General features: G+C 51.5%; 1 long non-coding RNA gene across 2 annotated transcripts; it reads right to left on the bottom strand.

Moving 5' to 3' along the window:
- Window positions 1-24,658, bottom strand: LOC109314438. Of its 2 annotated transcripts, none has more exons than XR_002102287.1 (2): window positions 24,459-24,658; window positions 1-252 (listed from the first exon to the last, which is right to left on the bottom strand). It is a non-coding gene; the product is annotated as an uncharacterized LOC109314438 (long non-coding RNA). The 2 variants fall into 2 exon arrangements; XR_002102286.1 differs by lacking the exon at window positions 1-252 and adding an exon at window positions 10,531-10,964.
- Between the last annotated feature and the right edge of the window lie 285 nt (window positions 24,659-24,943).

Here is a 24,943-nt window from a genome sequence, read left to right as displayed (position 1 = left end):
TTCACTGGGTTGTTTTTAATAGGACTTAATTGAGGAAAATGAGGAGAAACAGAGGCAGGATTCGGGGAGCGGGGAGCACGAATCTTATTTATTTTTTAAGCACGCTGTGTTCAGCCGTGGTGGTGGGTGGGGAGTACGTTTACCGACCCCCTGAGCAGGCAGCTGGGTTTTAATTGAAATAACGTGTGCATCTGGGAATGCCGCACCAGCAGAAGGCTGCAACTTGCAGATTTATGGCATCTTCATGACTGGCTGGTTAAATCAAAAAAAAAAAAAGGAAATAGTACAAACACAGGGCATGAAAACAGATATTTTGTATTGTACCCAAGCAAAACCCTGTGCTTCTTTGAAGTTAAGGCCACTCAAGAGCACAGTTGCTAAGTAGGGAAGCTGCTTTACGGCCCAAACTCCTTATAGCCTCCTCACCTGCTCAACAAACTCTTCAATGAGCCGCCACGCGTATGCCGGAGTCCCCTCCGCTGCCACCGGAGTGACCATACTAAGTTAGCTGCGTGGTTTATCTGGGCCAGAACGGTGCCTTTCTTAGCAGACACTTTCCCTTAGGTTTCCTAATGCATGATCTTGTGGACATCCCTCAATGCGTGGACATGACTCTTCGCTCCGTTACCAACCGGCATAGCGGAGCGGCCTGCTGGTGCCAAACCGGTATGAAAGCAAAGGGAACAGGCTCAGAGTGGGGTCACCGTGCAGCTGGTGTTTTTATGTGCGATCCCAACCCGAGAGCTTCCTTGCGAACGTCCCGGCTTAGCAGCATCCTCCATTGAGTGTGGCCATGTGAGGGCAGGCTGGCGTTTGGCTGCATGGAAAGCGCCTTAGCGTTTTGTGAAGCCGCTTTGTAAATCGCTCTTGGCCAGAATGGGAGGGAGGGAAGGAATGGGAGTGTGTGGGGGGGGAAGAATAAAAAGAGGAAGAAAAAGGGCATTGTTAATTTTAATAGGGTGTGTTATGTCCCTCCTTCATCTCGCAGATCTGCCACACTCGGCGATGACAACCCTGCTTTATGGAGGCCTTGTCTCCGCTGACCCTCCCAGACTAGTTAAAAATCCCACACTGCATAGCAGAGCCGAGCTCGCGCTGCCCTTTTGGCAGGCGAGGGGCAACGCGGCTCCGTTTGCATCACGGAAAAGCCTCGGGGCGCATATTTTTGTAATTAGGCTTTTCTGCTCAGCAGTTTTTGCAGCTGTGATGACACTTGGGTGTCGCCCCCTGGTTTCTCACGCTCTCCCTGCCAAGTGGCGGAGCCGGCTGGTCAGCCGCCAAGGCCTGAGGTCGGCGTGTCAGCCCCCGCGCCTTGTGTACACACTGAAAAGAAGGTGCTTTTCTAACTCCCTGGCTCCTGGAAGGCAGCCACGGTTCCTTGTCAAGGTCGCCGCTCCGGCCTCCGCACGCCCCGCGCAACCTGACAGCAGGGGAACGCATCAGAGGCGCGATGCTTTTTGTTGCTGCTTGGGAGCGAGGCAACCAAGCCATGGCTTCCCTTCTCTCGGGGGGCAAGGGAGTTTCCTCTTCTCTCCCCCCCGCCACCACCCCAGCCTCCTTTTCCACGACTGAAAGCAGGCTTTCATCAGCCCGCGAGGCTCCCGGGGGTGCTTCCCCCCCGCCGCGTGGAGGTGCGGAAGGAGGAGGCGACGGGACAGCTTGGAACACTTCCCGTCTCTGCGGAGGTGCGAGCCTCCCGCCCTCCTCCCTCGAAGCAGCTCCCCTCCGGGGAAATCGAAGCCCGAAGTTGGACACGGGCAGGCGCTGGGCCTCCGCTCCACCGCCCCACCCCTGTGCTCTTCCCCCCTCCGCTGCAGGCCCGGAAACCTTGCTCCAGCTGCAGCTTATTAAAGCCGGAATGTCTCTCTGGGATCAGACAAGAGCCAGAAGGATCATTAATAACAACTAACTATGCTGCCTTGCGTGCCAGCCCAGTTTGAAGCAGCAGCGCTCTCACACCAGGGGGAAAACCCACCGCCAACACATCCACAGAGCCCTGCGGCCACGCTCCCGCCTTCTTGCCACGGGTCCTGCGACGCTGCCCATCGAAGACCCCGGCTATGGGGGCAAGGGGCATGCTCGCTGGGCTGCGTCACCTGCCCGGCGAGGATGTGAGGGGTCTTTCTACCCCTTGAAGGAAGGGTGGAGGTTTTATAAAGGTATTCGACATCGGTGCAATGCAGCCAAGACAAAAACCCCATTGGCAAGTGCTCCCCTCCTTGGAGGGAAGAACTTTTATCAAAATGGCCCCTTTATTAGTGATGTCAGAGGCTTGTGCAGGGTGGATGTGGGCAGTGCAGTGGTCCAGGTCCTGGCTTGGGGTACGAGAGGCCTGGGATATGAGGTCCATTCTGCTACTGGCCTTCTGGGTGACCTTGGGCTCTTCTCCAGCTGAGATCTGTCTTGAGTATCTAGCTATATTCCTTGGATCATGGTCAGTCCTGCACTATGTGTTTCTACGGCACTCACAACAGAGTCCTGATCTCAGGTCATCCAGGCACCACTATAATCATGGCTGCGTGGCCTAATATTTCCAGTGAATTCAGCTCTTTTCTCTCTCTGTGCATCACTTTGAATCAGGACCTGGTTTCCGTGAATGTATACATTGGACCATGGGCAGGCCTGGCGTAAACCAATGCAGCTGTACTGAAGCCACGTGCACAGGCTTTGATGGGTCTCATTATTCAGAAAGCATCCATCCAGTAGCTGCAGTGTTTTTCAGCTGACTGCTGGTGAATGCTCCATTTCCTCTATTTCCTATTTATCAGGCATGGTGGGGAGGGGGCTACTGGCATCTCTCTAAATTACTGTTTCCGCTTCCTGCCTGGACAGCTGACACTTCCCAAGTGGGAAGGTAACCAAGAGTGGACAACGTGCACCCAAGAGACAAGGTTTTGGACAAAGCATCAGCGAGACTTTTATCTTTCACAAACATTTTCACAAGTAAACTGTGGGTTGACCAAATACTCATGAACAACTAATACAGGGGCTGTGTGAAAAGAAGCTGCAGGAGCTCAACCTGCTTCTCTGGGAAACTATGAAGGGGATGACTACAGATTGGGGTGGGCAATTATTTTGGGCAGAGGGCCGCTTACTGAGTTTTGGCAAGCCATCGAGGGCCGCATGACAGGCAACCCGGGGCAGATAAATATTAATTTTCTAAATTTTTTAGGGGCCCCGCGGGCTGGATAGAATGGCCTGGCAGGCCACATCCGGCCCGTGGGCTGCATTGTGGCCACCCTTGCTACAGTTCATTTAACTGACTCCATTTTGCCAGGGGTTTCCTATCGTCCGTGAGCTGCGATTAGGGTTCTCTGCCCACACGCTGAGAGACGGCTGCATATTACCTGAGCTGCAATTGCCGTGAAGAAAGCCACTTACCAACAGAGGCAATAAAGGAAAGTGGGAATAGGCCTTGTGAACTGAACTAACTTTTCCCCTAGCCATGGTTTGGTTCAAGAGATTGAACCACTGTTTCTCTCATGTAGCTGTTCAGTGGATAGACAGTGTGGGTTTCTGTTAGATATTTTTATTGGTACCTGTCTCCAGAGGTTGACCACAAGCATTAAAACAAGGAGTTAAGTCTCCCAGAGAAAACCTGGAGATTCACTCAAAAATCACAAGATAAAAAAAAAAAAGGCGAGTTGTTATTTTGGGATTCTTTGTCTTCTGATCAGGTCATGCTCTCGGGCTTTTCTTTATAGCCACAAAGCCTAGAAACACATTTTTTCCCCTTTCAAATGAAACCTGAGATTCTCACCGAAAAAAGATCACCTGACTCTGGGAGCTGTAGTTTGAAGCAAAACTCGAACTGCCTTGCGAAGACAAAGTCTCCAGAGCCGGCAACTGTCCTGAAAGCTCTCTGCGTGAAAGATAAAAATGGGAAAAGACATCTCCCACTTTGAGAGGGCCTGCTGAAATGCACCCACCTGTTCTTTCTATGGGGTTTTTTTCACGCCAGCATCTTCCAAAGGCATGTTGTTTCAAAAGGAAATGAGATGAAAAGTTCAACCCTGAGCTAGTTCGGAACCGAACAACGCTGATTTCTTAAAGTCACGGCCTGGAGTTTGGCCTTACCCTGAAGAGTACAACACAGCAGCTTCTGTTCGCGGGCAGCCTGCCCCTGGGGAGAACGGACTAGGGGGTTTAGCTGGTGCGGACTTTCTTATCCCTTTGCCAAGAGGTGGCATTTTGCCTTATGAGCTAATTCAGCTTCTCCACTATGTGGCTCAATTGTGTTTTCTTCTCCATCTCCTTTTTCTGCAACAGCTAAGCCTGCAGGCTGCTATGTCTCTGGGATAACTCTGTTAGCTTCGCGCAAGTTGTGGCAGAAGTGAATTCAGTCTCTTTAGGTTATTTTTAGTGGCCTTCTTCCCTGCTGCCTTAATTGCTTCCTTCCTTTCCCCTGAGCACTGATAAACTGGTCCTGGGCTCTCTGCTCTTGCAAACGGAGGAGGCTTCTCTGTTCTCAGCTCTCATGAGGTTGCTTTGCTCTGCCAGGGCGTTTCTTTGCTGTGAGGTACGGAAGAAGTAGAGGCACTTGGACTCGGGAGTCAGAACGACAGCACGATGTATGCTAATTGTAATAAGGGCAATCACTGTCCTCAGTAGATCCCAAGGGGCAGTTGAAAGGAGAGTGGCACCATTTTACAAAGGGGGAAACTGAGGCACAAAGAAGTGAAATGACTTGGACAAGGCCACCCAGCAGGCTGTGGCAGAGCCAGGGAGGGAACACAGGGTTCCCGAGTCTGCACGCACTAGACCACACTGCTACGTCTGTCATCTTTTCTGTTCAAGGCTCTCAGCACTATGTATGCCAACACTAGCCACCCTTTCCAGCCATGGAGCAAGGGGCTTCATTTCAGGAAACTCCATGGGCCACAATCCCTCCCTAAACGAGCCCCTAGGCTTGGGCAGAGCCCAGCAGCATCTTGTCCAGTTGTCTGCCTGGTGCTGTGAGAGTCCTAGTGAGGGGATGTAGCGTGGCAAAAGCCTGAGTTGCCACCCCTTCTTCCCTGGTGCTGCAAGATAAGCAATGGCACCCTGAGATCCTCCTGCCTGCCTCTGTGGAGACAGGCCCAGTGCTAACACCTGGGCTGTAGGCTGCGAGCTCATAGTGGGAACAACAAAATGCAATTGCCATTCGTCATGCAGTGGCTTTTGAGGGCCATGGTTAATGCAGCCCTAACGTGAACCCTATTGAGTAACGCTCGTACTGTGCCCACAAGGGGGGCAGGAGATAGGGGACCCCTTTCACAGGCAGGAGGTCAGAGCTGGGAATGCAGCCTGACTTCAAACGCTACGTCCCGTATCCTAGTAAACACAGAACAGCCCATGCCCATTACGGAGGGTGTCATCAGGCTGTTCAAGACACACGTGCCCGCTGCAGGATTTTCTAGCTGCTCAAACAAATGTTATCCAGAGTGTTTTAGAAAACAGCACAACCAAAGAGAGAGAGAGAGTACCAGGAGAAGAGAAAGGGAGGGAAGGATGAGTTTCATATCTGATCAGAAGGAGTAATAGGATGAAGGGACACAGGAATAACTGTCCCAAACAGAATGAGTGGCAAAGGAAAAGGCTCTTGTCTTGAACAATGGACACATTATACGAAGGGACAGAACAGAGGCCTGTGCTGAGCAAGAGGACGGACCAGAGATGGAGAGGAAGGAGGGTCTCACGGGTGCTGACATGGGGCCCCAGAGAGACACAGGGACTCAATCCCTTGCTTTGTCACAGACTTCTGATGGGATCTCGGGCAAGTTGCTTCATCTCCGAGTGCCTCCATGCCACATCTGCATGGGGGAGTTGTGAAGACAAACTCACATTGTTAACTGCTTGGACACTGCAGTCATTAGGACCAGAGAAGCAGAGCTAGACAGAGGACCAGACAAAAAGGGGCACCACTTGGCTGCTAACAATGTTTCATAGTTTCACCCCCTGAAGGGACCTGAGCAGATCATCTAGTCCGACCCCCTGCCATGGCAGGAAAGAGTCCTGGGGTCAAACGACCCCGGCAAGGTGTACATCCAGCCTCCTCTTAAAGCCCCCCAGGGTAGGAGCCAGCACCACTGCTCTTGGAAGTTGGTTCCAGACCCTAGCCGCCCTGACTGTGAAGTCGCGCCTCCTGATATCTAACCTAAACCTACCCTCTGCCAGCTTGTGCCCGTTGTTTTTAGTCACTCCTGGCGGTGCTTGGGGGAACAGGGACTCCCCCAGTGCCTGCTGGTCCCCCCTGACTAGTTTGTAACAGGCCTCCAGACCGCCCTCAGCCTTCTCGTGTGGAGGCTGAACAGGTTCAGGTCCCGTTGCCTCTCCTCGTAGGGCCTGCCCTGCTGCCCCCATATCATGCGAGTGGCCTCCTCTGGACCCTCTCCATGCTGTCCACATCCCTCCTGAAGTGCGGTGCCAGAACTGGACGCAGTCCTCCCGCTGCGGCCTGACCAGTGCTGCATAGAGGGGGAGGATCACCTCCCTGGACCCGCTCGAGATGCATCTGTGGATGCAGGACAAGGTGCGGTTGGCCTTCCTGACCGCGTCCCCACACTGCCGGCCCATGTTCATCTTGGAGTCAGTGATGACCCCAAGATCCTTTACCGCCTCTGCACTGACGAGAAGGGAGTTCCCTAACCTGTAGGTATGGAGCCGGTTGTTCCCCCCCCGGGTGCAGCACCTTGCACTTGTCAGTGTTGAATCCCATCCTGTTCTCATCTGCCCACCGTTGTAACCTGTCTAGGTCTGATTGCAGCTTATTCCTCCCTTCTAGTGCACCCACATCCCCCCACATCTTAGTGTCATCAGCAAATTTGAACAGGGTGCTATTTACGCCCCTGTCCAAGTCGCTGATGAAGATGTTGAACAGTGCAGGCCCGAGGACTGAGCCCTGGGGGACCCCACTGCCCACGTCCCTCCAGGTCGAAAATGACCCGTCCACCGCCGCTCTCTGGGTGCGGCCCTCCAGCCAGTTGGGACACGTCTGACTGTGTGGGTGTCGACACCGCAGTCTCCTAGTTTTTTAATGAGAACGGGGTGAGAGACAGCGTCGAAGGCCTTCCGAAAGTCCAGAAAGACGATGTCCACTGCTACCCCTGCGTCTAAGGATTTGGTGACCTGGTCGTAGAAGGCCGCCAGGTTGGTCTGACAGGACCTGCCTCTAATGAACCCATGTTGGTTGCCCCTAAGCATAATTTCCCTCACTGGCCCCTCATGGACATGTGCCAGGATAACTCTCTCAAAAAGCTTCCCCAGGATCGAGGTAAGACTAACAGGCCTGTAGTTTCCTGGGACCTCCTTCCTCCCTTTTTTGAAGATGGGAACCACATTGGCCCTCTTCCAGCCCCCTGGCACCACACCAGGGCACCACGAGTGCTCGTACAGCCGTGCCAGGGGTCCCGCAGCAACCTCAGCTAATCCCCTCAGCACTCGGGGGTGGAGATCGTCCAGACCAGCTGATTTAAATACATCCCGTCCCTCCAGAAGTTCCCCGACTAGATCTTCCCTGACCCTTGGCCTGGGTGACCTCCCCTGGGACCTACGGGGGTCCTGGTGTCGGGGGTGACCCAGTCCCTGCTCAGAAAAATGGAGGCAATGAAGTCGTTAAATAGGTTATCTTTGCTGTCTGGTGCGATGACCAGATTTCCTAGAGTGTCCTGCAAGGGCTCCACGTTACCCAGGACCTTCTTTTTATCCCCTATGTATTTAAAAAAGGACTTCTCGTCGTCCTTGATCCGGGTAGCTAGTCCCAGCTCCATCTCTGCCTCGGCCTTCCTGACCACCCCCCCTGCAAACCCGGAGGTCCCGGGACTCTGCAAAAGGGATTAGCAATGTTTGAATACCTGACCTGAAATTCCTTACAGGGACCTGGTTTAGTGGCTGGGTGCTCAGCAAACCACTTTATAGTGCCTCAAGCCCTAAATCACTAGTGGCTTTCACAGATCTTGGCCATGATGGTACCTTACATCATCTCAGCAGCGTTCTGCTCACCATCATCTTCCCCAGAGATTTATATAAAAAATAATGATTCCCCCAAACAGCTCCATCAGTCTTTGGCAGGCAGGAGACACTGCTGTATCGGGGGTGGAAGAGGGATGATGCCTTGCTGTTCCTCGTTGTAAGTTCATCATTAGCATCTTGGCTGTTTTTAAAGCTGGACAAGACAAATAACTAAAAATCAATCCATGGCTGAAGACCAGCATTCCCAGAGTGATTGCATCAAACAAAGCTGGCAATAAATTAGGCAGAAAGAGGGAAACCTCCCCCCCCCCACAAAAAAAAGAGAGAAAGAGAGAAGAGGTTTGGAGAAACTCATATAGCTAGCCCGGGACTTTCGACCCTGCTTCTTATCGACATTTTAGGACTCCATCATCACTTGACTCCTTGTGCCTTGCAAGTGTCGGGTCTCTCCACGAGCAAAAGTTTGGAGGCATTTAGACTCAGGTCAGGTGTAGAGACTCTGTGGGCTCCCCTGAACAAAACCCTGGAGGATGCGGGCCCTCGGGCTCCTCAGAGGCCTTGTGTTTGGCCTTTTCACTCCACGGCAGAACTGCCACCAGCCCCTGACCCTGCTCCAAGGCTAAGTCAGAGTTCACTGGAGGCTAAAGAAATCGCACCGCCTGCTTGGTGCTGTGGCAGGGGCGGGGTGAGGGGAGCCAGCTCTGGAGGACACTTGGTGAATGGTCCCTTTTATAAAAGGAATATATAGCTGCCGTGGTTTCTATGAAACTCCTTTGTCTCCAGTTTATTTGTCCGGGTGCAGCCCCTTGGGGGAGGGTAAAACAGACGAAAGGCCACAGAGGCTTTCATACAGCCCGTGCCTATAAAGCCCTGGGTTGGGGTGACTTCCTTGTTAAGTTGGGTTAACGCTGTTATGTGTCAAAAGCAGCCCCTCCGCATGGTTTATGTTTTAGGGCTGCGGCAGCTGCGCATCCTGAGGAGGGCTGCAGGGGAGGCGCTGGGAGGGGACGAGGGAGGACTGGGGTAAGGACCTAGCAGAAGACGATGCACCTCCCCAGGAGGCAATCACCATGAGAGGGCTGCTGCCTTTAAGGGGGGGATTGGGAGGGAAACAGCCTGAGCCCTGGAAGCAGAGCAAATCCCTTTCTAGCCTCTCTCCCCAGTGCTGGCACCTAAGACAAAAGGGAGCTCATGCTCGGCTGGCATCCCCAGCCCTTGTCCCAGTCCATTCAGCTTGCAAGACGGCAGTTTCACCATAGCCCGAGACCTGCAGACCACGCTGGGTTGGGGGAAACAGGGCTGTCGGGTCCCCTGGGAGACCCCATTGGGCCCTGCGAGGTAGTTTCCGAAGCTGTAGCTGCCTGCTTTGACAGAAGGGGTCTCTAGCAAGACAACATCTACAGCAGGAAAAGGCCCAAGGTGCAGGCTGCTTCCCAGGCAAGCTCCTCACTCCCAAGGCCCCAGGGGTAGATTAGGGAGCTCCTTCCCAACTGGCTGTTTTGGTGGGTCCAGGGAGAGAGGGTGGACATGACTGGCACAGGCGAGGATGCTCAGGAGCACAGGTTTCCTACCGAGCTCACAGCAGACTCCTTCCCCGCTGGGATATGGCTGCTAAACGAGCCCCCCCACCAACTTTGGCAGATATTTAAGGTCCATTTTTAAACTGACCCTTTCATGCATTTCACTCCTTGCAGTGCTTACTTTCCTAAGGCAACCCCCCAGCCCAGGGCATTCGTCTAGATTCCTGATCACCGTGCCAGCTGTGATTATTCAAGTTTCGTCTCAGTGCCCACACTCACCCAGGTCTTGGGGGATCTCCTGATGGTAGATAATTAGAGGAGAGGGGGCAGGATTCACTGACCCTCTCTAGTGCTGCCTTTCAGTATGGGGGAACATGGTAGAGCATGGAAATGTTGAAGTTATTTGGCACTTTGTTGGGCACCTCTTTGCTCGATGTTCCCTTTTCTCTCTGTACTTTTTCCCTTGGACAACTATTACTTTTTTTTTTAGGATTTAGGATTAAATCGGCTACCTGCTGCCTCAAGCTGTGAACAGCATAAGCAGTAGCGGCACATAAAACAGGTCACAGAGTGTTGGAAAGCATTTATCCCAGAGGCAGTCATGGAAAACCCCTGCTTGAGTCATTTAGGACTAGTCAGGGCCCAGCACCAGAGCACAGGCTGTAGAGACCAGAGCTGCATTACTTGGGAGTGACAGAAAAGATGATTTCATTGGGCTTTTCCATCCCTACCTTTTGTGGTTTTGTGCATCTGTCCACAGGGCATGTTAAGAAGAGCACCAACCCCGGGCATTCAAAACCCATGACTCAGCTCCACCCAAATCTGGGAAATGCTCGTGCGATTTTTTAAAAATAGTAAATTTGGGGGCTTTCGTGGCACCAGCATCTTTCAGTCATTTGGGTTTGTGTGGGTCAGGCTTTTATGCTTTTCCTCTACAACCCCAGGGCCCAGCCTCTTTGTCAATGGAAGTTGAGATTCTTGCACAATCCCGCGATTCCAGGAGCTGGGCCATTGGGAAAGACACCAAATATCATGCAGCCAGAGATGAAACTGCGCAAGCTGGAGACACCACAAGAGCTTTATAGATGCAATTAGTGAATAGCAATTACTCTTTAGAAAATGTTGCGGGGATAGCAATCAGAGCCTCATAAATCCTAGGAAATGCCTAAATGTGAATGCCGTCATTAGACTTCTGCAGATTATTCTCCTCATTCATTAAGTACCAACAAGGGGCTTAGAGTGAAGCATGCTACAAAATCAGGACAATCCTCGCTCTAAGAAGCCTCATCCAGAACCACTGACGTCAAGAAACAGGCTCCCCATTGACTTCAACAAGTGTAGTTTGAGTAGTGAATGGGATGCAGGAAGTGGCTGATCCTACGGTGATCTGGAAGGGCCACAGAAGCTAATATTATGCCAGGTGTGGGGCATTTTCTCTGCACACTGCAGCCAGGAACAGTGAAGTCAGGTGCTTTGCTTGGACAGACGGGTGGCCTAGGAGAGACAGACACAATCATTGCTAGGACCTCCTGTGTTTTAATTTTATTTCTTCCACCAACTACATATACCATAACCTTGGGAGCATGCCTTCTCTGTGCCTAGACATCTCGATCTATGCCAACCTTGCCAACCTGCTTCACAGGGTATCAAGAGGACTGACTGGCTCACAACCCACTGGGAATGTTAAATGCCGGATGAATGCTATGTGTTGTTAGAAAGGCCAGATTTGCTACCAATTTGTTGTAAACTCTTGACTGTCTCATGTTTGGAAGCGTCCACTGGACTTGTTTAAAAATATGCCCTGAAAGCATCGCACATGAAGATTTATAGCTGTCGCGCTGACCTGCTTGATAATGCCCTTCTGTTTAGTTTTTAAGAAGGTGAAGTGAGACAAGGTCTCAAGGGGTCAGAACAGCAGGGAACTCAGCCAGAGAAGGGGTCTGAGGATTCAGGGCAGAGGCCATGGCTATCCATATAATATAAGAAGAAAAGCCTTTTGCTTATCCCTGGGTTTTGGTGACCAGCCATTCAGCCTCTGCTGTTGGGTTTCACACCAGCCAGACTTCGGAGAGAGTTACCATCAAATCATAGAAAATGAGGGTGGGAAGGGACCTCAGGAGGTCACATCTAGTCCAGCCCCCTGCTCAAAGCAGGACCAGCCCCACCCAACTAGATCATCCCAGCCAGGGCTTTGTCTAGCCAGGTGTTAAAATCCTCTAAGGTGGAGAGTCCACCACCTCTCTGGGTAACCTGCTCCAGTGCTTCACCACCCTCGCAGTCACCACCCTCGCAGTCAGAAAGTTTTTCCTAATATCAAATTTAAACCGCCCTTGCTTTAACTTGAGCCCGTTGCTCCTTGTTCTGTCATCTGTCACCACTGAGAACAGCCCAGCTCCACCCCCTTTGCAACCCCTGTTCAGGGAGTTAAAGGCTGCTATTAAGTGCCCTCTCAGTCTTCTCTCCTCCAGACTAAATCAGCCCAGTTCCCTCAGTCTCTCCTCGTCAGTCATGTGCCCCAACCCCCAAGCTATTTGTGTTGCCCTCCACTGGGCTTGCTCCAATTTGTCCACATCCTTTCTATAGTGGGGGGCCCCAAAAGTGGACAAGGTACTCCAGATGTGGCCTCACCCGTGCTGAATAGAGGGGAATAATTACTTTCCTTAATCTGCTGGCAACACTCCTATTAATGCAGCCCAGGACACCATTAGCTTTCTTGGCAACAAGGGCACACTGCTGGCTCATATTCAGCTTATTGTCCACTGTAACCCCCAGGTCCTTTTCTGCAGAGCTGCTGCTTAGCCAGTCAGCCCCCAGGCTGAAGCGGTGCATGGGTTTCTTCTCTGCTAAGTGCAAGACTTTGAACTTGCCCTTGTTGAATCTCATGAGATTTCTTTTGGCCCAAATTTGTCTAGGTCACTGAATCCTAGCTCTACTCACCAGTGTACCTACTGCAGCCCCCAGCTTGGTGTCATCTGCGCACTTGCCAAGGTGCACTCCATCCCACCTTCCAGATCGTTAATGAAGATATTGAAAAAAAACAGACCCAAGGACCAACCCCTGGAGCACTACACTCAATTCCAGCTGCCAGCTAGATATTGAGCTATTGATTGCTACCCATTGAGCCTAAGTAACGGCATCGTGAGAGTCATCATCCCATTCCCAGCTCTGCCACTGATGCACTAAATGCCCTTTGGCAAGGGCCCTGACCTCGCTGATCCTCAACTTTTCCTGACTCTGAGCAAAGGGTAGTTGCAAGGCTGAATTAATTACTGTTTGCAGCTCACCTTGTGGGGGCTACATAGATCCAGATCCTGCCCATGCCTGCTGGTGTGAGAAATGCTGGATGAAGCCCGAACAATTACTCCATCCAGGAGCATTGGATGGGAGAGAGGAGAGAATGCCAGAACACTTTCCCTTCTGCAGCTCAGTTTTGAGGAAAACTTGCCCTTTCACAGTTGTTTAAGCAAAATGTCAGCGAATGCTAAATGCTCACAGCCACATATGTTCTGTGCAAGAGAGAGGCTCCATAAATCAGGGAGCAGTTAGTGGGAAAAAATCAGGTTCCAAGGAGGAAAACAGTAGGATACGGGCTCTCTTTCCCCCCCCCCTGCAAGCTGGGGCTGCAGTGTTTGGGTTTATTATGCGGCCCAGCAGCGAAGGAATTCATCACATTGTCACCCCCCTCTTCTCTTTTTTTTCCATCCAGGAGGGGAGTGTGTGTAGGGGGTGGGGTGGGGGTGGGGGTAACAAAGCCAGGGCCGTGCAATCAACTTTGTGTAAAATTGGCACTGTGTCCCACTCACAATGCAGGACAAAGGCTGGGGGGCTGGTGGCTCAGCTGGGAGTCAAGGCAGCACAGCTGTGACCAATGCCAACACAGTTCCCGTCAATATGGAGTGACCCTGGCTCTTTTGCAACCTGCTTCGAGGCTCATCTCCCATCATCCTCACAAAAGAGGGGAACAAACAAAACCTTTGTCAGCACTTCCAAGCCTCCCCCTGAAATATTTGATATTTCAGTAGACTCTTCTCCTTCCCTTTTTTTTCCCCCCCCACTCCCTTCTTCTTCTACTTTCTCTTCTCCTCCATCAGATCTGGGCTTAGGAAGCAAAAGTGGAGGCTAAAACTCTGGGTCAACAAATGACTAAAAGGAAGGCTCAGAAGAGAATGAGGTTGCTGATGTCCAATGTGCAACAGTACCTCAGGGAGGGAGAGAGAGAGAGACTCTCCCTGCTTTTTTAACATACAGGGCAGGTACAGGCTGTTCTTTCAACCGGTCGAGTTAAGCAGGCCTTGATTTATACATGGTAGCCACATGGGCAGGGCAGGCAAGCGAGCTGCTCTCTCAGGCCCTGAGCAATGACAATTGCTCGGTGTGGGAGGAGTTCGTGCCCTTCAAGCATCGTGGCTCTGGGAGGCAAACCGAAGGGACGTGCTGGACTGCGGCAGCCCACGAGGACCTCCAGAGCTTGTCTGGTCGGCTCTGTGCCCGCTGTGCCAGGCATGCATCTAAGATGCCCTGAGCCCTTTTATGCATGAGAAAGACGCTACCACCTCCTGAGGTGCTTTCTTCCAGCGATCAGATCGCTGTGACACGGCTGTTTTACAAGAGTAACGTCTAGCAACCAGACCAACCTGCTTGGATGCCCTGTGTCTATACCATAAGAGGCAGTCAGGCAGCTCCCAGACAAGAAGCCATGAATGGGAAAGTTTCTGGGTTATGGTTTCTGGTGGGGATTTGGTAGTCCAGGGGCTGGAATGGCAACAGTGAATGCTGTCATCAAATATACAGCGCAGCTAGCTGCAGGGTGGAGCTGCCCACCCACTGCCCAGTGCAGATGGAGTAAAAGGATGGCCTGGCTTCTGCCACAGCTCTTCCCTTCCCTGTAGTGATTGCTAGCAAGTACGCTGGGCAGGGCTCATGAAGGTGGCAGTCATGGCTCCTTACATCCGAGGGTGGAGGGCGAGTGCTGAAACGCATACCCTTGCTGGCTGTTGCAAGGTGACCGCTGTGTGCCCCCGACCCCTTTTTTGTTATCAGAGAGCCCTTCCTGTGCCCTGAGCTGCACACGGTGGGTTGTGATTGTTGAGTGATCCCAGCTGAGGGTCTGGATCTGTTTGGCACAGGACGCTCTCGGGCTTTCCCTCTAGCTTGCTCCTTGGCTAGGGGCAAGTGAGACCAGGGGCAACTGAACTCCAAGGCCCTCAGGCTTGGGGCTTGCTCGTTGGGTGCCTGCCATGGATTTGGGAGCATCTGAAGCCCCAGGCTGAAGAGCCCAGGAAGGACGCTACTTCCCGGTGGTAGCACCACATAGATTCGAGTGATCGAGCTCTGCTCTCTTGGTAGACTTTGGAACGGATTTGGCCCAAAACTTGAAATTTAAAGAAAGAAAGAAAAGAAAAAAAAGCAACAAAGGAATGTCTCCTGTCCAAAAGAGAGAGGGAGGCAAGAGCAAGGCAGGGGGAAAAGCAGCCCAGACCCTGGCCCCGAAGAAATCTTCCCATTCTCCCAGGTTCTGGAGGCCAAGGAGTGCTCCACAGGCCTCCTCAGCCTCCTCTGCCTCAACAAAAGGACCTGGTTACAAATATTAAACACTTCTTAATAACTCCGCCATACCATGAAACAGAGTCCATTCCGGGTCGTTAAATGACTCTGAAAAGGTTCCCCCCGCCTTCCTCCTCCTCTCGCCTGGTTTTAAAGCCCCGAGTGGTAGGAGCCAGCACAATGGCATCACTTTGGCTTTGTTTCAGCCATGATTTAGCCCCGCTTTTAAGGACCCTAATGAATAATTCAGTGTTATCATTCAGGATGACGTCGTGGGATTATTAGGATGGTTTCTATCGCCATCCCCTTCCCCCCCCACTCAACCTTTAAATTCTTTTCACCCGTGAATGAGCTCAAAGGAAGTCGTGTCAGGAAAACACACAACCGGGAGGTTCCTGCTCACCCCCTCTGCTGTCAGTTTGATAAATATAATGTGTCACCAATTAAAAACTCATTGCCATTCCCCGCTGCAGCCAGGGCCTCGTTAACGTCCTCCTCGTGGGGTAGCTCCCAGGATCAGCTGCTATCATTGTGGATAACAGAGGGCCTGCTTTTTTCCCATCCTGGGCCATTTCAGTGCAGCACATTGGCATGTAAATAAGTTATTCACCCGGCATCACTTTCTGATAGAAAAATGACCACGAAAGTCTTTGATTTCAGGCTTGCTCTTGTCACTGGCCCACAATGAAATCCATCACTTCATTTTTCCATGTGTGGTTTGTAGAGTTTTGTTGGGTTTTTTTTTAACTCCTTCCCCAAACCCTCTGTTTTTAGCATTCATATAGAAATTGTCCCATGGCACAACTGGATGCAAGCATGGCCTGACCTAGGAGGTATATCCAGGCTTCTGTCCAGCTGTTTCTTTCTCTTCCACCCGCAGACAGGCTTTTTAAAGAAGTCATTAAATCATCACTAAAGTTGGTTTCCTTTTTCATTTTCCCTTCCATGCACCTCTGTGGACTCAGGGGAGAGGAATATGGTTAGAGCAAAGTGACTTTGCAATTTTTTTCCATCCTAAATTTTGGGAGTGGGAACAGGGGGAACTCAGTGCCACAGCCCCAGGGCTCGATGAAGGTGCAGAGCTCAGCAGCCGGAGACAGCACGTGGTCCTGATGAACAGCTGATGAATGCAATGCTGATATCTGGTTGTCTTGAAATGCTCTCTCCAGTTAAGAAACACACATGTTTTTATTCACCTTCCTTGCCATCCACCCGCTCGCTCCTTTACTGCCCCATGCTGTCGCCTGTCAGCGAGTTGCAGCGGTGCATGGACCTGATCCAAAGCCCACTGAAACCAATGGGAGACTTCCCATCGACTTGCAAAAAGTCCCAGATCAGGCCTTTCATTCTCATGGGCTCCTTTGGGAGCATGTGGGATAGTACCTCCGGCCTGATTCAAGTCCAGTCATAGGTTTGCAAGAAAACAGGTATAAGCAGGAGGCAAACTGCTGCATGCTGACATCTGGAAAACCCAGCTGCTGAGCAAGGCACAGAGTCTGTGAGAGGAGCCTTATGAGCACCTGGGACAGGCAGGTTAAATATGCTATGCTATTTAAATACGCTATGCTGTGTCTCCCGTGGGAAGCTGGAGGGGGGGCAGCTGCAGAGATAGAAATGGAGCATGTGGCCTGTCTTTGTGATATTTTTGGTTCTCTCAGTTACCTATATGAATGGCAGCTGTCCCAAATAGGGCCATTCTGTAGCTGGGGACAGTGCTTACCATTGCCCCCTGGTCCCTGGAGAGGTTTTCCACACCCTGCCCTTTCCCCAGCACTTACCAGCTGGGTGCTGTGTGTGTGTGTCTGCTCCTCACTCCCAAGCCACAACCCCCCAGTCCTGCTGCTGCCCCTCACTCCTGACCCACAGTACCCCGCATCCTGCCAGGGTGTGCAGGGACCCCCCCCCACACACCTTCACAAATACCCCCCACACACACATTTCAAAAATTGCATCTCATGATTTATGTGCCAATCTCTTGCATTCATATAGAGTTCGTCTCATGATTTTTGGCACGGCGGGGTCGGCGATACTGCAAACTTGATACGGAAACCAGCCGGGTTAAGGAGCACGTGTGTGTCTCTTCCAGGTATTCGAGCACAAGGTTTCCAACAACACAAGGCCACCTCACAGCTGGGCTGGGAATCTTTTGGGTGCATGTTGCTCACTGCGTTAGGCTTCATGTCCGTATGAACCCAGATCCTGGCGCCAGGCTCAGACATGCAAACTAGTCGAGAGCGAAGAGACGAATGCGGCACACGTGAGGCTTTGCTTGCCGCAGCCTGGCAGGGAGGGTGGAGGTGGCTGCCTGCCACACCCCAGAGATCATCTCTTCACATTCCTTGACATTTTCTATCCATGCTATTTTCTACCACATAAAACTGTGGTTTCGACAGCAGCGGGGGTTATCGAAATGGCCGACTTTCCCGGGGAAGGATTCCATCGTCCTTGAAAATAAATTGGAAATGACCAAAAAAACCCACACCCTAAAACCAAGAACTTTTTTTTTTTAAGATACATTTTTCAGGAGACTTTTCCCTGTTTTCTCCTGACCCCAAAGCAGGAGACGTTAACAACCGAAAGCTGCTTCTGGAGGAGTCCAGGACTTGGGGAATTTGCTTGGTGCTGTGGGGAGACCCATCCCATCCAGAAGTGATTCGCAGAGCCGAGCGTTTCCGCCCCTTGGTCTCAAGCCTCAGTGCTTTGCTGTGGAGTCCCCAGTAACCCGGAATGGCACGTTTCCACCCCGGGAACAGCGTGACTAAGCCCTGGTGCCTTTTTTTTTTATTTCAGCAGAGCTTTTGGAGAGCGATTCCTGAAGCTTTTGTTTTGGGGAGCTGGGACACGAGTTTTAATAATGAGGAGGATTCAGCGCAGCTTTTGAAGTGGAAATTCATGCAGATTTGGAGAGCGGACGCTCCCAGCAACGTTCGGGAAAGCCTTTAACATTGCAACAATTTAATAAAGAGAAAAGAAAATCATTACTCCCCTTCCCAGCTTGATCTCCGGGGCTTTAGCCTGGCATCCTTCCTGTAACTTTCCCTCCTGATGGCCCAGCACCATCAAGATGGGGAGTTCCCTGGGGTCGAGGCACAAAAGAGTTTGCAATCAAAGCCTTGCTTAAGAAAAAGAGGCAGAGAGAGGGGGGATTAAAAAGAAATTCCTCATGTAGGTTAGGTGGTTGGGCTTTGTGGGGGAAGAGGGAAAACAATGAACACAGGAGAATCCATGCTCGCTGTTTTAAATCCATGCAGCTGTTTTCTGGCTCCTACCCTGGGGGTCTTTAAGACAAGGCTTGACAATCACCTTGCTGGGGTCGTTTGACCCCAGTACTCTTTTCTGCCATGACGGGGGGTCGGACTTGATGATCTGCTCAGGTCCCTTCCGACCCTGCTAACTATGAAACTATAAATGCCTGGCTGTCTATGGTAAGCCGGTTTTCTCCACCCTGCTATAGCTACTCAGGGCTCCCTGTGCTCCCAAGGGTTGAGGGGAGAGAGGAAGGAGCCAGGGTGGCTTAGCTGTGGCCTGACTCTCTGCTTCCATGTACCGAGATAACGCCATGGACTTCCTCGCCCCTTGCTTAAAGGAAAGCAGGACTAGAATAAGCAGTGGCCTTCGTACACTTGGACACAGCCCCCCTTCTGCTCCCCATAGTTTTCAGGTGCTTTTTCCCACCTGCCGCTGGAAGGCATGCACCCCTGGAGCTGTGCAAAACCAAACGGGGGGCAGGACTCACTATCCAGCCAGCTCTGGGGAGAAACCCAGCGGGCAGTTTAAATGCGGCCGGGGCTGCAGCCCAAGCCGTAGGCTGAGGAGGGCGGGAAAATCATTAGCAAAGACATCGCTGCACAGGTCCTGCAATCGTCTTTTAAAATCCATCCCTGTCAGCTGGCTTCACAGTGACAGTTTAGATGTGAACTCAGACCAGGAACTCACATTAGGCCCATTTTAATAGTTAAAGGCCTTAGCGCACATGAAAGGCCCCTAGGGGTAAGATTTCCACAGGTATGCCAGGGGATGCAGACAGAAGCCGGGGATGCAGACATACCCGGGGATGCAGACAGAAGCCTTGCGGGGTTTTCAATTTTCATTGCAAGCAGTGAAAGTTGGGCACCTAAACTCCCCTGAAAACTCCCACAGGGCAACAGCCCTCATGTGCATCATTCCCTTGGGAGATCTAGCCCTGAGTGACGCCCACAGTGGGATTTAGGTGCCAGCAGGATTTAGGTGCCAATGCCCCTTCCAAAGAATTTATCCGCTATGTGCAGCTTCTGTTTCCATGTAACATTAAGGCAGCCTGGGAGTCTCGGGGGTGGGAGGTGGGGTTCAACACCAGAAGTTTGCAACCAAGCAAATAGTTCTTAGGGAATGGTTGAAAACTGCTTTTTGAAGGCGTTGAAAGGGGTGGGGAGAGAGCCTGTTAACTGTGCCCTGCCTGAACAAAGCAAGGGAACGTGCAGGACGGACAGAGATTAACCCCGCAGCGTCCACACAGGATCTTTTTGGGTCCCTAGCTTCCGCCAATAATGCTGCGTTCCAATAAAATCCTTCCGACAGGCTGGCCAGCCGGCTGGCAGGAGGGAGGAAACAGCACCCGCAGCATCTGGAAAAAAATATTGCAGAGCATCTGTTTAAAAAGAAATACAAAAAATACAAGCCACATGGCCTCTGTAAAAGCCATTTATGGGGCTTACCTCCTTGCGCCAAAGCGAGCCCGGGTTGCTGACACAGCTGAAAAGCTCCCCCTGTCACCAGCCAGAGATGACTTTTGTCTCCTTCCCTTCTGATATTATTTACCTCGCACTCAGCTTGAAGTCCCCCAGGCGAGGATGGAGCCCTAGGTTTCCCCTCCGCCCTCTCTTCCCCACAAGTTATTCTTTAACTTTCTAAGGCAATTGCCCTCTCTGTTTACCGGGCCAGCAGTGCCAAAGGAGAGGGCTGGGGAAGAATGTTTATCTGCTGTCAGTCTATAAAGCAGCATCGCTCACCCCCGGGGTCACCGGGGGGATTGACAACGTAACCCAAAGCCTTGGAACGGGCCCTGCCCTCCTTAGAGAAGCATCGGGCTGTCAGTAACAGGGCCATAGGTTTATTCAACTGAGATCTCCCGATCTCAAAAGATAATCTGGGAATAATTGGGATTTAAGGAACTGGTGGGAATCTGATTTTTTCGCGGCACTGCCATTCACGAAACAGATGGACATCTTATTTCTCTCTAATTTGATGGGTTTTCTTGACAAAAATGGCAGAGGTTGCACTTTGCTACAATAATAACCTGCCACTCAGCCTTTGTAAAAGGGGCTTGTGTAGATTTCTTCTTAATTAGAGCGCGTCTCGCTATCCAGGAGGGGCTGGGTGTGCAGAGGCCGGTATTTGCAGCCGCTTCTCTGCGTGACAGAAGCTGGGGAAAATGGAAGGGGGGGACACAAATCCAGGGGCTTTCACGTTTGTCACTTTTTCTTTTTTTTAATTCTCACTGGAAAACTAAAGCTTGGGCCCAGAGCACATTGTGTGGATGATAATGTATTCATGGCTTTGCTTCCTCTTCCCCAGCAGCTCTCTGTTAGCTAGGGAGGCAGCCCCGTGGCTGTGCAACCCTTTCGAACCACGTTCTGGTTTGAGGGAAAAAATGTTGCTTTGGCAAAAAACCCCCACAAAACATCTGGCCCTGTCCCTGTCATTTCCCTCTCCACCCAGTGAAGCAGATCTTTGTGCAGGTGTGCACATGGGTTTGCTTTCTCTCCATCACACCAGTGGAAAGCAGGAGTCATTTTCTAGATCTCAGTGGTATGAGTCAGTGGAGAAATGGGTCATTTATTTTGCTGCCACAGTCTCAGCCAGCCCAAATAGTCAAAACTCATGAGCCAGGCACCGAGCCGATGTGGAGATGGCTTAAAATTCACCAATACCTTTTGTGCTTATTTATTTACCTAGGTTTGAGCCTTTGGAGGAGCAAGGGAAGGTCATGCCTTCATGCTCTTATCTCCAACCAGGAGGGTTTCCAACTTCGAAAGGCGAGATTCTCATATCATCCCTTGACTCCTGGAGCTGGGGGTTGCGTTGGAGAGGGATCCTTTCAGGCATCGCTGCAACTCACTGTAGCAAGTAGCTCATCCGATGAGCCTAGCAGCAGCTTGCAAAGTGAGGCCAGTCAGGAGGAGGGGCTCCTGGGTTAGATAGACCATCAACTTCATTTTTTCGTTAGCGTTTCTCTCTCCTTTCGCTCTGTTCCCCCACCCTGATATGGAGTGACCCATCTTCATTGCATGTGTCCCATCAAAAAGGAGAACACCGCCAGGTGACATGTCTGACCAAGTACATTACTTTCTTCGCTCTTGCCTCAGTTTTCCCATGTTTCCCCTTATTTTTTTTCCCTGGGATTCTTCTTTCTGCTCCTTTCCGTTCGACAGCCAGCTTCCCAAACCCGACAGCAAATCAACTGGACTCTAATTTAGCGCCAGCATATGTGGCCCACGGAGCCAGTATTAATCTATTTGTACGGTTGTCTCAGCAGGGTAGCTTCGTCCTAGGTGGTCTCTGCTGCTGCCTCCTAGTACTTGGGAAGGGAGAAAAATGCTTCTGTTGTTTTCGATGGGATGTCTCATCTCATGGCAATCCCCCAAATACGCCAAAGCACTTTCTGTCTGCGCACATTTCCTGCATCTGCTCTGGGCTTTGGGGCTTGGTTTTTTTAATGCAACCCCTGTGATTTTTGATGGAGTTTAGTAGTGAAAGGGTAAGCCTTCAGCTCACACATGGCACCCTCTCGCCAATGCTGCAGTGCTGAACTTTGCAAACTTTTGGGATCTGAGTGTATTTCAGTGGGAGAAACACTCCGCACTAGACCCTGTGCTCCAGGTGAGGCCGCATCAGTGCCGAACAGGGTGGAAGAAGCTCTTCTTTTGCTTTGCACATGACACATCTGCTGATACAACCCAGTATGCTGTTGGCTTTCCCCACCGATGCAATAGTACCCTAAGTTCCTTTCCTGTTAAGGCGTTTGGGCTTTGACACACTGGTTAGAAGGTATTTAAGACTCTGCAGGACTGTCTTGATAGGTTTGCACTTTAGCCATCAAAACCACATCACCTTATCGCGCAGCTGGCTTGCAGCCGGCCGGGATGAAGACAAGGCAAAGATCTCTAACTAGCTGGAGTAGGTAGGGGTAGCGGAAAGACCTTGGTTACTTTTAGTTGAAAGGCTCACCTTGGCTATCTGGTTATGGTGGCACTGTATATGAGATTAGGTGAAGCTGAGGTCCTGGTAAACTTCTCTGTGTGGGAGCCTTGCAACTCTAGTTTCACCCTGTGGACATTTCCTTCTGTAATTTAAAACCTGTGCTTTCTTCAGAGGACCTTGCTGGGCTATGGATCTTAAATCAGGATCCCTCAGATCTAGAGCTAACACCCAGGTCCTCCCCCTCCGGGATCAAGCTACGGCTTTTCCAAAACTATCTGCCATCTTCTCAAGCCATCTTTGCAGGGAAGTCAATCGACCGCTCGCTCCCAATGAAAAGAACAAAACAGATCTTCAGTAACTTTTCTTTCAAAAGTGTGGAGGTCTTTACAGATGAAGAAACAAAATTTGAGCTCTCCTGCTGGCATGACAGCAGCCTGTCCTTAATACCAGGCCATGTGCTAGGCTTTGGGGCTCTGTCCCTTTTCCAGCGGGAGAAGCATCTGCAAAACAAGCCTCCCCCGCATCAGCACAAGGCAGCCTTGTTGCCAGTCTCAGGATGGCATTAAGTGATGAAACCTCTTCCTCGTCCCGTAGGAGAAAGGGCTCATGGGGAAGCAGGTGGGAAGCCCATTGACCCTGGCACTTTGCAGCTCTCTTGCCTCTTCCTTTTGAGATACAGAGGTCCCCAAAATGGCACTGCGAGTGCCACTGCTCACGTTGCATCCGGTCTCCCCCCGGGCCAGACCACAGAAGACCCCCTCCTCTGATCTTTGGATCCAGCCCCGTTCAGTGCGAATTTCTTTTGAAAACCAACTTGAAGCCAACAAAACACCCCGCTGAGATCAGTTTGGTGCAACTTTTCGGTGCCCAGCCCTTCTTCTCCCTTTCCAAGCCTGCAGGGCCAGAGGTGTGAAACCCAAACTCCCCCCGCCCCGCCCAAGGGAAGTTGAAGCCCAGGCCAGCCCAACTCCCAGCTCTTTTGGGGGTTTTTTTTTGGCAAACGCAGCCTTGCCGTGTCTGAAAAGGAGCCTTGCTGCCAGGCGGCACTTCCCAAACGGCGAGCGTACCAACGCGAATAATTCCTGCTTGATTTATTCCTTCCCAGCTATGAAGTGGCATTAAGGATTTAAAGAAGCCTATCTAATAGAGTGCTGGAAATTATAAATCAGTGGGGCTTTGTAAAGGTTATTACTTTAAACAAAGGGGATGCTGAATGGAGCCAATTAAATGGCACCTGAATTGATAAACAAACTGGTTATTGTAGGGAGCCCTTCTCCAGATCCCCCCGCCTCCTCCTCTTCCTCCCACCCCTTCCTCCGGAGAGGCAGTAATAATGAATAAGGAGCAAGGCCTGTGGAGAAATTTACATGTGATTGGAGTTTAATGGGCCGCAACAGGCCTACCATCTGATCGCCATGGAAACCAATCCTTTCTCAAGATTTTAAACAGTCTGAAATGTCCTTTTATTGTCTGCTTAAAATGTGTCATGTGAGCCCAACGGGGTGGGCACTTGTATGTATCAATTTGTTTCTGTCTCAAGGCATGCCATTGCCAGGCTATGAATATATGTTGGGGGGGAAGAGCCAGGGGAGCAGGGACAATGGGCACAGCTGATTTAGCATCCATGGAGACCCTGCCATACTATGCTCAGGAATGGTGACATATGGTCCCAGCCTGACCTAGGCAATAGAGTTACAATAGGCAGCCACGTTGCCCCGCACAAGAGCTGGGGGGTTTCCTTTTTATTGCTGGCTATTCATCCCACGGCCAAGTAAACTTTTTCCGACGCTTTCGCGCGCTCTCTCCTTTTTTTTTTGTTTATTTCTTTCTTTTAAACCCCGGCCGTTGCTCACGCCGGTCGGGTGAAAGGGAGCAGAGGCTGGGGGCGGGTGGGGGCCGCGGAAGAGAATCGGGAAAAGAAAGTGCTCTTCACATCCGAGAGATGTTTGCTTTCCACTTGATTAGAAACCGGACGGCGGTAAATATTGGAGCCGGGTGAATGCAGGGGGTAGGGGACGGGGTCCGCAAGTATTAGGGCTGGGTCGGCCCATCTCATCGCCTCCCGTGCAACAGCTGGCGCTGCATACTTCAGGGGAAAGTGCAGGAAACCCACGGGGGACGCCGATGGGTCAGTCGTCTTCATGCTGGCCGCTAGCCTGCGCGCCAAACCCGACCAGCTCCGGACCCCAAACAGTCCTTACTAGGGAAACTCGAGTTGCTGCCATTCTCCTAGAAGCATCCCTTCCTTTTTGGGCTCCTGCTTACCTCTCTGCTCCCACCCTGTCTTGGGGCCACGAGGGCCACGTGCCCCGCGCCGAGACCGTCCCTCTCCGGTGGGGTTCACGTCCCCTTCTGCTCCTGCTTCCCCGAGAACGCTCGGCCGGGAGTTTTACTGGCATGAATTATTTACAGCAAGTGGATCTGAAGGTCAAACGCGGGAGGCAGAGCAGAAATAGCACGTTACATTTGCGTTAGGCATGTGCCCGGTCGGAGAATTGGAGCCGCACGAGGCAATTGCTCTAACCAGCCCCGGCCAGATGAGAGGCTCGAATATCCAATACCCTGGGAGAACTGGTTAGGCTCAAGCCAGGGTGGCAGAAGACAATTTAGGAAGGAAAATATAAGAATTGACTTCTCGAATCAAACTAATCCATCCAGGGAACTAGGAAACCTGCCTCACAGGCAGGGAGAGGGGAAAAACCTGGGATTCCTTGCAACTGAATTGCCCAATGTAATATCATAGGTTTTCT

This window comes from Crocodylus porosus, unplaced genomic scaffold, assembly GCF_001723895.1.
Source record: "Crocodylus porosus isolate Cpor-Errol unplaced genomic scaffold, CroPor_comp1, whole genome shotgun sequence".
NCBI classification, from domain to species: domain Eukaryota; kingdom Metazoa; phylum Chordata; order Crocodylia; family Crocodylidae; genus Crocodylus; species Crocodylus porosus.
This window is presented reverse-complemented; position numbering and strand designations above follow the sequence as displayed.